This window comes from Drosophila melanogaster, chromosome 2R, assembly GCF_000001215.4.
Source record: "Drosophila melanogaster chromosome 2R".
NCBI lineage: Eukaryota > Metazoa > Arthropoda > Insecta > Diptera > Drosophilidae > Drosophila > Drosophila melanogaster.
In genome coordinates this window covers 22,144,847-22,157,886 of record NT_033778.4, presented here as the reverse complement: position 1 = coordinate 22,157,886, position 13,040 = coordinate 22,144,847, and the positions used below count along the sequence as shown (strand labels likewise).

The 13,040-nt window shown below is 41.9% G+C and overlaps 1 protein-coding gene across 4 annotated transcripts in view; it reads right to left on the bottom strand.

The window, feature by feature from the left end:
• Positions 1–13,040, bottom strand: part of a (arc) — a 35,867-nt gene that overhangs the window by 14,948 nt on the left and 7,879 nt on the right. For 3 of the 4 annotated variants that reach the window (NM_166514.2, NM_001014543.2, NM_079902.3), the window contains one exon: positions 6,192–6,233. The exons of the other annotated variant lie outside the window; for it this stretch is intronic. The gene's annotated coding sequence lies outside the window, so the exon portion shown is untranslated. The remainder of the gene's footprint in view (positions 1–6,191; positions 6,234–13,040) is intronic. 4 annotated transcript variants of the gene reach the window in all.

The following is a 13,040-nucleotide window of genomic DNA, read 5'->3' as shown; positions in this document are numbered from 1 at the left end:
GTTTCGGTTCGGTTCGATGCGGTGCGAATAGTGTGCTGCTCTTGTGGCCATAATTTATTGGACATTTCTTTGATAGCTGCTCATTAGCTAAGAACACAAATCACTGGCATTGGGTAACAAGCAAAAATAAGTCTCCAAAGACCGCTCGAGGAACATCATCAGCAAGAACAACAGCAGCAGACCCAGCGGCAGTACACGCACCAGCACTCGGGGCGAAAGCAATTTCCTTGGAAAATTGCTGGCTCCAATCTCTCAGGATGCTGGGACAGGCCAAAGTTTTGCCTCCGAGAAGAGCGCTTCATCAATTTTTATATCGATGAAGACCCATTTGGTTGATAACTCCATTTGTGGCAAATGTTGCGCACGCGCGTTTTAGTTGCTCAGTCCGCTGCTGATGATGTTGCTGTTGTTAATGTTGTTGCTCCTGTGCCGTTGCCGTTAGTAAATTTCGCGCGAAAAACTTCAAAGCTGCCTGGCCAAGCACCTTTCGATATTGATGTTGCTGCTACTGCTGCTGCTGCTGCTGCGGCTGTTGCTACTGCTGCTGCTGCTGCAAAAGGCAAACGCACGTGTTGCTATGCTCGCTATGAGGATGTTACTGCCGTAACAGTTGCAATTGTTGTTGTCGCCGGACTGTCACTGGCCGTTTAGGCCAAACTTGGTAAATTGTTTTGTTGAGCACTGAGCGTTGGCCTTTCTTTTCAGTCCGCTTATATGGCCAACAGTTGCGGCCGCTGTCGCCGAGTGAGAGTTGCATACTAATGCCCACTGCCCGCTCCTTTGGCTGCCCAGCGATTTTAATTACCACATTCGGCAGCAAGGCTATGAGCCAGGCATTGATTTGGCACAATTTACATATCAAAGCGAGCGAGGCCAACTTCCTGTTGCACACCCAAATACACGAGCAACCAGCAGCAGCAGCAAATGCAGCAAAAGTAGCAGCAGCAGCACCACCAACAAACGCAGCAGATGTTGGCCATGGGTCAAGCCCGAGTTGTTGGCCATTTACAGCAGCCAGTGACTTGGTTGTGATGTTGATGCGACTGCTGCTGCGAGTCCATTGGCCCTCATGCTGTTTACTTGCACCACTTTTTGTTGTTTCGTTTTTTGTTTTCTGTTTGCCACATTACGTGTTTGCTGCTCCTCGAGTTGATGCGACTGCTGCTGCTGAGACTTCGGATGTTGCTGCTGCAAGTGATGCTGCTGGTGTGCGAGTGCTCATTGCACTGGGCAAGTTCTTTCTGTGGGTATTAAAATTACTTGGCATGTAATTAGTTTGGCTTTTTTGTCCCCAGTTGCCTCTCTTGTCGATCGCTGCGTGTGGCCCCCCTCCGAAAATGAAAAGGTTCCCCAATGATGGATGCCACTTTGTCTTCGGCTGTTGCTGCAGCTGGAGGTGTTATTTTTATGGCTTTATAATGTGAGTCAGACGGGCTCTTCCTTGGTTCTTGCCCCGTTACGTGGCATGTCAATCACCTGGACATGGCTTTATAATTTGCACAATGGCCAGGAGTGAAAAGAAGTCGACTTGAAAAGATACGAACTGTCTTATCGAGAACGATCGACACTACTCTATGCAGAGATTGGGTGAAACTTTCAGAGAAGATAAAAAGCATTCTTTACTATCAATCAATTGCAAGGAAGAAAACCCGATTTTCTATAGCTCAAATTAAACGTAAATGTTCCAAATTTCTGTTAGATAAATAGTAGATATACAACCGTTTGGCCGAGCTTCCAAATAATTTTCTGTACAAGACATACACTTTACATCGTTTAATTTTAAAGCCCCCATTCACTTCTTCTAACCGAAAGAACTGAAGAGCTGAAGAGTGGAGAAAGTAAGGCTGGGGAAATCGAAATGAGTGAATAATTCTCGGACTGGCTTGTAGCTTCTTATGGATACTAAACCGTCATTAGTGGCAGCCATCGCCTTGGATTTGCCTGTACAATCGCTTTTCTTTCTCAGTTCGGTTCTTCACTTCGTCCAGACCATCCATCAACAATTTGAGGCATCGATCCGTACTCCATCCCCTTGCCTCTGATCTCTAGTTTTTATGGCACATTCTCCGGCACATACAGAGGTTTGGTCTCGTTGTTTCCGTTTGTGCCACTTGTGTCCAGTTGAGTTGAAAATTATTGTGATTATGGTAAACTTGTTGCTCTCTCACATGCTGCTGATCCCCAGCTGCGCACCTGTTGCTTTTGTGGTTCAGACTCGGATTCCTTGCGCAGTTTTGCAGCTCGCTCACTGGTATGTGTATGCATATTTGCACTCATGCTGTTTTATGGCCGCAGTTTCCATTGTTAGACTCGTTTGGCCGCTTAATTGCCGCTTTGGATTCGGATTTGAATTCTGTTTGCTCGGCTCTTTTACACCATCATGCCAAGCACTCGGGATGTGCAGCTGCAGCTGCTGGATCTCTAAAAGGCGTGACTAATCAATCGAGGGCTCCAACGCTCCGGCTCTTCCCTAGTGAATCAAGAAATTCCGATTTACTCAATGTTTATGAGCCCTGTTTTCCCTTGATTGGCACTCCAATGTCGAATTCATCATTGGCTCCATCTTTAGGCATCTTTTTCTCAGTTTTGGGTTTACGGCTCAGTCGCACCCAACTCGAAAGGCAGAGGCGTTGAAGAGCGGGGAAACTGCGTGCCACAGCAACATTTGTTTTCATGAACATTGCACTTGAGTGGGGGGATAATTTGAGGGCGTTCACAATGTATATCGACATAAATAGACAAGATCTGGTTTGAGTAACCATAAATATTGCTGACTTATAGCAAATGCAGCATAAAAGTCAAGAGCTATGGTTTTTGGAAACCTAATAAAAATATTTTTAAGCATTGAATTATGCGCAATTCAAAATCAGTGTCAATGTAAAATAGAAAATATACATTTAAAATGCAATGCCCAGTGTAATAGATAAATCTCTTACATAAAAGTATCTCTCTTTTCCCGTCCCAGATCTGAACAACCAAAATCTAATGCTAATAAACAACGTTTTCGGCTCCGGCGAGACTTTCCCAAAAAAAAACCTACACCGCGTTCTGTCTGACCTTCAAATTCTGTTGCTCTTGATTACTGTCGTTGCTTCTCCTGCCCCGGATCACGCCCAGCTAACGAAAAGAGTGGCTGCCATTTCACTCAACCGAGCTTGAAGTCGAAGTTGAAGTTGAGTTCTTCACGACAGACGTGCAATCCATCAAAGTTGTGTCTGCCACCCCGCAGCAGCAGTAGCCGCATGGGCAACATGGCGAAAAAGCATAATACATAATAATATTTGTGCAAAGTGTTAAGGCAACAAAACAGCAGACAGTAGCAGACATAGTCAGACAGCCAGGAGGAGCAATCGCAATCCAGTAGCCGGAGCAGGAGTAGAACATCTAAGCAACAGGTATAAACGGGGACTGCGATGGAATGGGATGGGATGGGATGGCGTGGGGATGGTATGGGCATGGCATGGGGGGCAGGATCAGTGGCGAGGCCCGAGGTACACTTTTAGGAGGAGGAGACGACGACAACGTTTTGTTTTAATTTACTCGACGCCGCCAACGACATTGTGGTTGCTTTTGTTGCCGCTGTTGCAGGCGATGTTGCTACTGCCCGTTGATGTGTTGCTGTTGGGTTTCCTGTTTAGATAGCTTTTTGTGATTTTATGCGATACACCTTCCATGTACAACTGTTAGGCAGGGAAGTCAGGGGCTAGTCCACTTTGATGTACGTACACTTTGAAATGTTGTTGATGAGTACGCGAGATTTTTAAAAGATTGCAACGCAGCGCAACGGCTGCGACGGCGGCAGATGAAGCTGCGACTGCAAAGGCGACTCTGTTGGCTTATATAATAAATTTTAATGCACGCCCGCCCTGGACATTCCGCCCGGTTGGATGGACTTGGTACGAATAGAGCTGCCAGCTAGCAAACTGGCTCACAGTGACTTCGAACTGTTTTAAAATGGGACAAACTCGGATTTTTTCGATGATGAAGTCAAATTAGGTAACTATAAAACTATAACTATATAACGCTTGCTTCTTAAAAAATACTGAACACATTAAGTGTATGCTAAGCTAATTAATGTATGTATATTTAGTTTTGTACAGCTCAATTAGTAGTGCACATTCTATAACTCCACTGTGCAGCAACTGTGTCAAAACAGAACTGCTTTTCACCCAATGTCGGCTGTTAGCTGGCCGGTGTTTTGGTTCTTCACTCTCGGCGGATATATGTGTTTGTCTTGTGTTAGACTGACACTTGACTAACCAACTAAGAGATAATCATTAGCTCGGTGTAATTTATGTAGAACCAGAGGCAGTTGACGGCCAAAACAAAAGACTTAGGACACGAACTTAACGTGACGAACGTCAGACATGCAGCAAAGTAAGCCAAACTTAAACTGCAGAATTATATCAATTAGATAAGGGCCTTAGGAGAAGGTAGGCGCAATGAAGACAGCAATTTTGGAGGCTGGGCTGGGAGACGCCCAAAAACTCCAAGTCACTGCCAACTCCGCACCGCCAGCGGCAATTATAGAGCATAAAACATCGATAATCATAATAATTAAGGATGACTAGGCAGAACAGAGGCCGCAGGAGCTGGCTGTGACAACGCACAGTAGCCAGCAGATTACAGCCTCCGATGGAGATATGAATCCCTCGCCGGTGCGAGGATGATGCATCAAGTTGGTGCTGCTGCCACCGCCACTGCACATAAATTGTTAATTAAAGCCTATTTAGGAGTTTCGAAACCCCGAAATGTTTATTCTACGGCGTGGAATTCTTTACCCACTGCCATGATTTGTGCATTTAGAAAGTATTCTGCCGACCGTTTCCCCTTCCTTTGTTCGGGAAAGTCGTTTAACTGGAAAAGAACCTAAGTATAGAATCTCTGAATAGAGAATTCCTTTCATAGCTCTCAATCAAGAATCGTTGCTGGCCAGAAAATTGAAAGCTTTTGAATGGGGAATCTATAAATTTCAATGCTCTCAAAAGGCTTATTTCTGTTTGAGACCAAAACAATGCGGGGGGACCCAAAACTAAAACGCCGAAACTGTAACAAATTATTTATGAACTCCAGAGCAGAGTTTGCGTGTTTTTTGTTTGCTCAAAAATCGTTTTTTTTTTTTTTGTTTTTTGCCTTTGATAAATAATTCAATTTTGTTTTGTTTGGGAATTAGCAAAACTGACAAAGCGACAACAATTGGCAATTTGCTTTGAATTGTGTTGACACAATAAGGAAACCAAATACTGAAGTGCGAGGCAAAGAGAATTCCAAGACGATAGATGTGCGAAGTTTGGCTGCAGGCCAAATTCAAGATAAATATCTAATTAAACAGCGCTAATGAGTCGCAAAACATTGTTGTGGAAAATGAGTTCGATTTTTGGCCAAGATACAAATGATTCATGGCAATCGGAAGAGTATAACCAACAAAAAACAGTAAACTTGACCCAAAAAGATCATGAATCACTTTTTCTTTGGCTTAAAAAACAAGAGAAATATACGAAAACATAAAAATTATATGACTAAGTAAAAAAAAAAGAGACAAAAACGTTTCGGGTCAAGAAATAAATGCCCAAAATTGTGCATGATTTATTCGTTAAGAAAAAAGAAAAACCGTCAAGGAACTTGGCCCCCACTTACAGGCCTAAAACCCTCATTTTATAACCCATTAAAGGCATGATCGCCAACTTTACTCAACCAAAACCAAGAGCCAGTTTCAGTTTCACTTTGGCACCCCTTTTCATGCATGAATTGCTAGGGAAAATAAACCACAATTTGAGTAATTTTCATTTTGCGTTAGTACGATTTTATTTACTCAGCTTTTCACTTTTCCCCTGCAACAACATATTTGACATTTTTTTTGTCATTCGTGAAGGTTTCTCTGACGTTTTGATTAACAAAACCCAAACTGGTTGTGCAGCTAAGCAAAACCATAAAATGCAGCAGAATAAAGACGAATCGGTTTGTTGTGGTGGAAAGGTGCCCGAAGATCTCCAACAAAACGCTCATAACTGGAGCATGAATGCTTATTTGAGCGGGGATTTTATGATGATTTTTTCAGTTCCTTTGGCAGCCTATCATCTATCGACCAGACATTAATGATGGTTGGCAGTAAACAGAAACGTTTATTTGGCAGCTTAAATGTTTGACAAATACCACGGGTTGTTAAATATTTTTACGTTTTTAGCACTTACCACTTAATGGGTTCCCAGTCTTAGAAGTGAGCTGCCCAGAATCTGCAAGGCGAAAGAGTAAAAGATTCCAATTAGATTTTCCAAATCGATTTTTGAAAACCACTTCCTGTGGGCAGATGGCGACAGGCTCATAAGCACATAAATCAGCAAACTTCATTAACACGACTGCCAAAATCTACGAATATAAATCTAAGCGCTGCGCTAGCAACGTGCAACGTGCAACTAGCAACTAGCACCGTGCAACAGGTTGCAACTGCCACACTGAGTACGTGACCGTTCGGTGCAGGAATAAATAACTCAATTTGGGATCGGCAAAAAAGTGTTAACTTGAAATCTGGCAATAAATCAATGGCCAGGGGACCCGTTGAAGGCAGCTTGTGATTAGCACTCGCCCGATGGCTTATCTACTTGGAAAGTAATAACCACCCCCCCCCCCCCCTCGCGATTTCAGAAAAGAGTTCTTTCAATAATCAGCGGCACCAGGACCATGGAAGCCCCAAAAACTGCAAACGAAACGAAATGAGAAACCCGAGATTGGGCAGCCGTCACTTCGCCTGACAGGCAATAACTTTGGCAATCTTTTCGACCGCTTTTTTCTGGCTGGTCAAAAGCGTTGAGTTGTTTATTATAAATATTACAGAGTCGCGGCAATTTTGCATGCTTCACGCTTGTCTCGCCCGCAGATCTCAATCAAGCCGCAATCAAATTGAAATTAGGCTGTGATCCGTTGGAACACTGCTTTAAATTAAATTATTTTGGTTTAAATTGTAAAATTAATTGCCAAAAGGTTGCGGAGATTACAAGCTAAGCCAGAAAAACTGTGGCGACTTTATTCTGGGTCTGACTACAGTTCTTTTTGAACAGTTCTTAAATCCAACCGGTTCTGATATGATTATTATTATGCTCCAACCGGTTTGCAAGGCAAACATTTTAATTTTATTCGGTTTTATTTTGCATTGTTCCTTAACGTTGGTCAAATTTTTCGATGGATTTGTGTTGGTGCTTTTTTTTTGGTTGAATTTTTAAACGTATTTGACACACACGCCGCCTTTTGGCCCATCTCGATTTAACTGTAAAAACTCAGTTTATTTGGGTGAAGCTTCCGATTTAATTTTCGAGTTTCTTTTCGCTTGGCTTTGGCTTCGTTTACATAATGTTGGCATAATATAAACTGCGATACGGTCAAAGATAATAGAGTTTTGTCTATCGGTGGACTTATTAAGATTGTTTTTGAACTTAATCAGTGGTGTTTTTTGTCTTTGTGCCAAAAGCTAGTTATATTAAAATGGCACTTAAGGCGAATGGCTTTTTTTACAAGCTGCGGTTATACTTCCTTCACATTCGATTATATCTTCCGCATGTGAAGAAAAAAGAAATTATGCTTACCGCAACTGAAAATGGCCCCCACACACAAAACAGTTTAATTTATTACCCCGGAAAACTCAAGGTTAACTCCACTTGACGGCTTTTCCTCAATGACGCGCAGTTTCCCCGCCAAGCTGCCCAACTTTTCTGCACTGCACCCCAATCATTTCCCATGCGAAAACATTTGCGAAAAACGCAAAACAAAGGAAAATCATTAAAATCCTACACATACGAATGTGCAACTGTTGGGCAAAAACGGGCAGAAAGGCACACTATATATATATATAACCATATATAATCGGGAGAAAAAAGCGGCAGCATCTGCGACTGTGTTAATTATGTGCATTTAATGCTTTAATTAATGTTTTCTATTGAGAGATGAGACAGCGACGCTGCCAGTGAAAGTTATAAACACTTAACGGCAATGAAAGAGCGAAATATTTTGCTCGTAAATATAATTCAAATGTTAATTGATAAACTTGTTAACTTGTTGTGCGTGTGTTTTTTTTTTCGAGTGGGCAGTGGCCAAACGTATTTGATTACGGCCTAAATTGATATTGAAGCGGGTGAAATTTAACTCATTGAGACCATCGTGGGTTGTGGAGAGAATAATGAGATATATATGGTTAAATGGATTAAAGAAAGTAATCTCAGCGATACAAAAATCCTCCCAAATTTGGCAAATTCATAAAAGAAGAGGTCTGTGTATTGCTTTTTTTTATGAAATGCTGAAAAAAGACGTCTAAAAATACGCACAAAGTTCTGCCTTTCTATTAAAAAACTATAAACTATAAATGGGACCAATAATCCCTTTATTAACCGCAAAATTGATTTTGCGATGACTTTAAGAAAGATATCAATTGATAGCTCGCATCGGCAATGAAACGGTAGTTTTGTAGCTAAACCTTTGTATACGGAACGTATAATACAAATATTGTGTGCGATTATAAATCAATCCAATTTATGGTTTTGTTCAAATACAAATACCGAGCGATAGACAGTCAGGGCCAGTCACTAATTCAAGCTGATGTTTTATTTATGAACTCGATTCTGAAAAGCGTTGACACGCAGAATCGCCGAGTAAAACAGACAGTTTGCTCTAAGGTTTATCTGGCTGTAACAATGGGACTTGTATCTTTGGTCCGTTGCCGCAGATATTTCTACATCCAGGCGGCACCTGCTTATTAGTTTCTGGTCCCATTATCCACACAGGCAGATAAAGACGGAAAGAAATTTGCAATTTTAATGAAGTTCGGTAAGGTTTTGCCGAACCGCAACCTTATGTAACCCGTGGAGTGCTAGTGCGAAAAGAAACCCCTTCTTCGCCGCCCTGGCCAAGTTAGCTCATAATGGCAGGCCACAGTTTATGGCCCAAACCGAACGTGCACTTGGCTGGAGTCTCGAACCGCGGCTTTTGCTTTTCCTCGGCCATAAACCGAGAAACAAGAAATTTCAATTTCAAATTTAAAGCGTCTAACTTTCGCTTTCCTCCGCAAGGAGATGCGAAGATTTCTCGTTTCTCGGCGAGAATCCCGCCTGCGCTGCAGTTACCGCATTTTCCGACTTGGCCAACTCCAATTAGCGACTAGGCTCCGACAATCCGCACCAACAATAAATCAAAATCTAATAAAAATAATACGAAAATTGGTTGCATGTGCTAATGTTTCTGCACGCTGTTGCACTAATGCAACCGGTTGCAGTCGCAGTCTGCAGTCCAGCGGAAAACGAAAAGAAAAAAACTCAAAATGAAACCGAAAAACATGGAAAAAGAAAACCCCAACGAAACCCCCAAAACAAAACTGCAAACGACAACCAGACGACGACTTTCCATTTTCAAATGTGTTTGCCAGTGTGTGTGTATATATTTCGCTGGGTCCGCAGCCTTCTGTTGGCCAAAAGATACGCCGCCAACTGACCACTGCAGCAACAACAACGCAGCAGCAGCAACATCGACACAACAGCAACAACTTTTCATTTCGTTTTTCACGCGGCGCATGCCAAATAAAAAGGAGCAACCAAACTGCAAAACTAGCCAAAGATTATGATAGGGAATCGAATCCGAGAAATCGGTACAAGAACTATGGCATATGGTTCGTGATCAATAATGGCTAAATTAGTTATTCAGTTCAAATTGGTACTGAACTATTGCGTTAGCTACACCTACATGCATTTGAAAAGTAGTAAGTCGACATGTGACTATATGTGTTCAAACTGCTTTCGTTTGCCACTTCCCGGTAATTTCCCAACAATTTCCACGTCAGGGAAGCGTAGGCAGAGTTCGACTATATCGCAGGTCTATTGACGTTTGTCTGAGCTCTGTCTACGCAGCTGGATGTCTGTTAACCCCTCCGAGGCCCCACGAATCAACGAGACTACGAAACTCTGGGGAGTTGTAGGCAAAGTTGTGTGGCAAGTGGCTGGCTGTGTTGACAATTTCCAAGTTGACCGGTCTTTGCCTTTCGTGTTGGCAAATAAAACGAAGAAGTTGCCACCGGAGTGCCGCTGTCCCTTTTACCCATCGACTGGGTTATTAGTGGGCGCAATTTAAGTGCAGTGTATTGCATTTGTTGCCTTTCCTTTCCTTTCCTCTAACACTCACACTCAATAGCAATAATTGTCGAATGCCTTTTTTGGCCAAGAGCAGCGGAAACGACGCGGTTGCTATTGCTATTGCCACTGCAATTGCAGTTGATTGTGCACTTGCCACAGAAAATCGCCGTCTACAGGTGGCCGCTTTGGATTTCTAATAGTTTCGACTGCCGTAGCGGTGGTTCTCTGTTTGAAAACGGAAGCAAAGCCCAAACAAAAAATGAAAATAAACACCAAACTCACATCCAAAGCCGCGAACAAAGTTGCTGTCGATGGATGACTCAAGCATTAAATTCTAAAGGGTCTTTACACTTTGTCTGCAGGTCTTTGATTATGCGAACCAACGCGAGTCGTGAGTGTACTTCCGTTGAAGTTGACTTTGTCGGATCTTTTCTATATGTACACCTTATATCTGTGTATACCCTCTAAAGTTCAGGAGTGGAGAAGGAAGTCTGAGTGCAGCGGAAGCTGGTTAGGTGTTGAAGTATCAAACAGCGTCAAAATTCCCCTTAAAAGTTATGTTTCTTATCCATAATCTTTCCGCACGTAAAAATATCAATTAAACTGGAGACGACAGGGTTTAATGATGTTCTACCTGCATATATTGCCTTTGGCTAAATATATATGAGCATTCGTGTTTGTTCAATCATTTATCATTTGGTACAGACGCGTGGGCCAAGCAGGTGAAGAAACAAACAAAGAAACAGAACTATAATTCTTACACTCAACAAAAATAAAGTAAGCAAGAAAAGCTTTACAGTTCATGGGTATGTTAGAATCTTAACCATAACAATTCCTCTTCTTTAAGAGTGTACTATACCCAAACCAATATCTTAATTTTTTTCCGTGTACCCTTTAGGCTTAGCTGCAGTTTTTTGACCCCTTTGCAGTATTAACTAATTAACCGTTAAGCATAACCACCAGCACCAAGTACCAACTACCATTTCCACTGCCAACCTGCAGACAAATTTCCTTATGAGCCGTCCAAGTCTGACAAGTTGACGCCTTGAAAATTGTCAACGTCATCTAAGCCAAGTTAATGTTTATTGCCGCTGCTGTGGGGCACATTTTTTACCGTTTGTAAACTGTCATATTTCTTGTGGCAGCCACGGCAGCCAAGGCAGTTAATTTGTTATTATTTTGACATTAATTTGTTGATGATTTTCGAATGGTTTTTGTGCTTCTGCCTTTCAGTTCTTCGAAATGTATTCAGCTATTTAAATAACAAAACTGGAAATTTTATTTCCCCAAGCTATGCTTAAATGAGCTTGGAACTAACTAATGAATATTTGAGGGAAAAGTTTTCATTTCATGGAGCCTCAATCCTTAATGGCACGTAAATATTCAAAGAACTAATTTACAAGCAATTTGTAATTAATATAATTTAGTTTAGAAAAATTATATCAAACAAAGATTCATTTGTATATTCTAAGTTGTATGCACATTTTGATTAATGTTTGTTCTGTCAACGATCCAAATGCAGGAAAACTGGAAACGAAAACTATTTTTAGCTTACGTTCACCTGTCGAAGGTTAACTAAATTTATGCAATAGCTAACCAATTTATGTACCACCAAAAATTCATGCAATTTCCTGCTTCGGCTTTCAGCTGCCCCAGAAATGCGAGCATTTTGTGTGGCATGCGACAGCAAAACGTTTTCGATTTGGCCAACACGAAATATTTCTGGCTAATTACGCCACTCGCTATCATTAACACATTTCTTAGTCATCGTTCTTGGCCAGTCTTCCCCCAGATCGCCGCTTAAGTTGGCCCAATTTTCCTGACAAATAAAATAACAGTAGCTGTCTGTTCAGCTCACGATCCGCGGTCCATTGTGTCCACGGAGCAACTGAATCGGGGCGACTTTTACCCGCGCAATGAAATTAACATTTTTTTCTGCATTTTTTCGGCTTGCTGACAGTCGCAAGGCGAAATTGCAACTGCAACTGCATTTTCCCGCCGCCGAACACTGCAATTAAATGTGAGACTAATTTGTGGATCAGCAACTTGCCGATGCCCAGCGGCCATTCGGCGGAAAACGCAAGTGGATAATACCAGAAAATGAGGGTGTTCAAGTGGGTTAAGAAGTGAAAATTGAATGGTCAGTGGACTCTTTGGGTACAACATTTATTTAAATTGTGAAAAGCTAAGTCTGGAAAGAATGTATGTATTTGAAGTTTACTACGAAGTAGGGAAAGAAATTCGGAAACAGCAGAGTAAGTGCGGAAAAGTATATTTTTTCCTGCTCTGTGGGCGAAAATCTCAACGGAAATCATTAGGGGAAATGGAAATGGCGAAGAAAAACCGCCTTCAACTTTGGCCGGTAAAAACGGCTCATTGGACTTGCAGCTGGGAAAAGCGAAGGCCAGGGAAAAGTGTCGCCAAGTGTGGCTTATTGTCTAGGCTTCGACACGTTAACACTGGGTTCACACGCTTTTTATGATGGCCACATTAACGTGGCCAGCAAATGTTGCAAATGTTTCTTGGACTGCGGATTTGGTAGATCATCATCATCATTATCTTCATCATAAGCAGCAGGCGGCAATTAAAACTCGCGCGAAAGTAAAACGTTTTAAAGTTAACAAAAGGAAAATAAAAGATATATCTGTATATATAGTCGTATAGCCATGAAGAAGCAGAAGACTGGGTCCCAAGCAACAACAGCAAATTGCGTATTCAAAAGTCATTAACAAATGGTTTTTATTGCACTCGTTACCTCAGTTGCGCGCTTTTGTTTGCTTTCGCTGGACAGCAAACGTTTTTCGAGCTGCATTTGTGAAATAAAATTAAGTGAAAATAATACATATTGGGTTTTCCAATTATACGCAATTAAATGCAAATCAGCCGCATGCTCGGTACCCCTTGCCAATCTCAATTAATCTACCGTTCGCATAA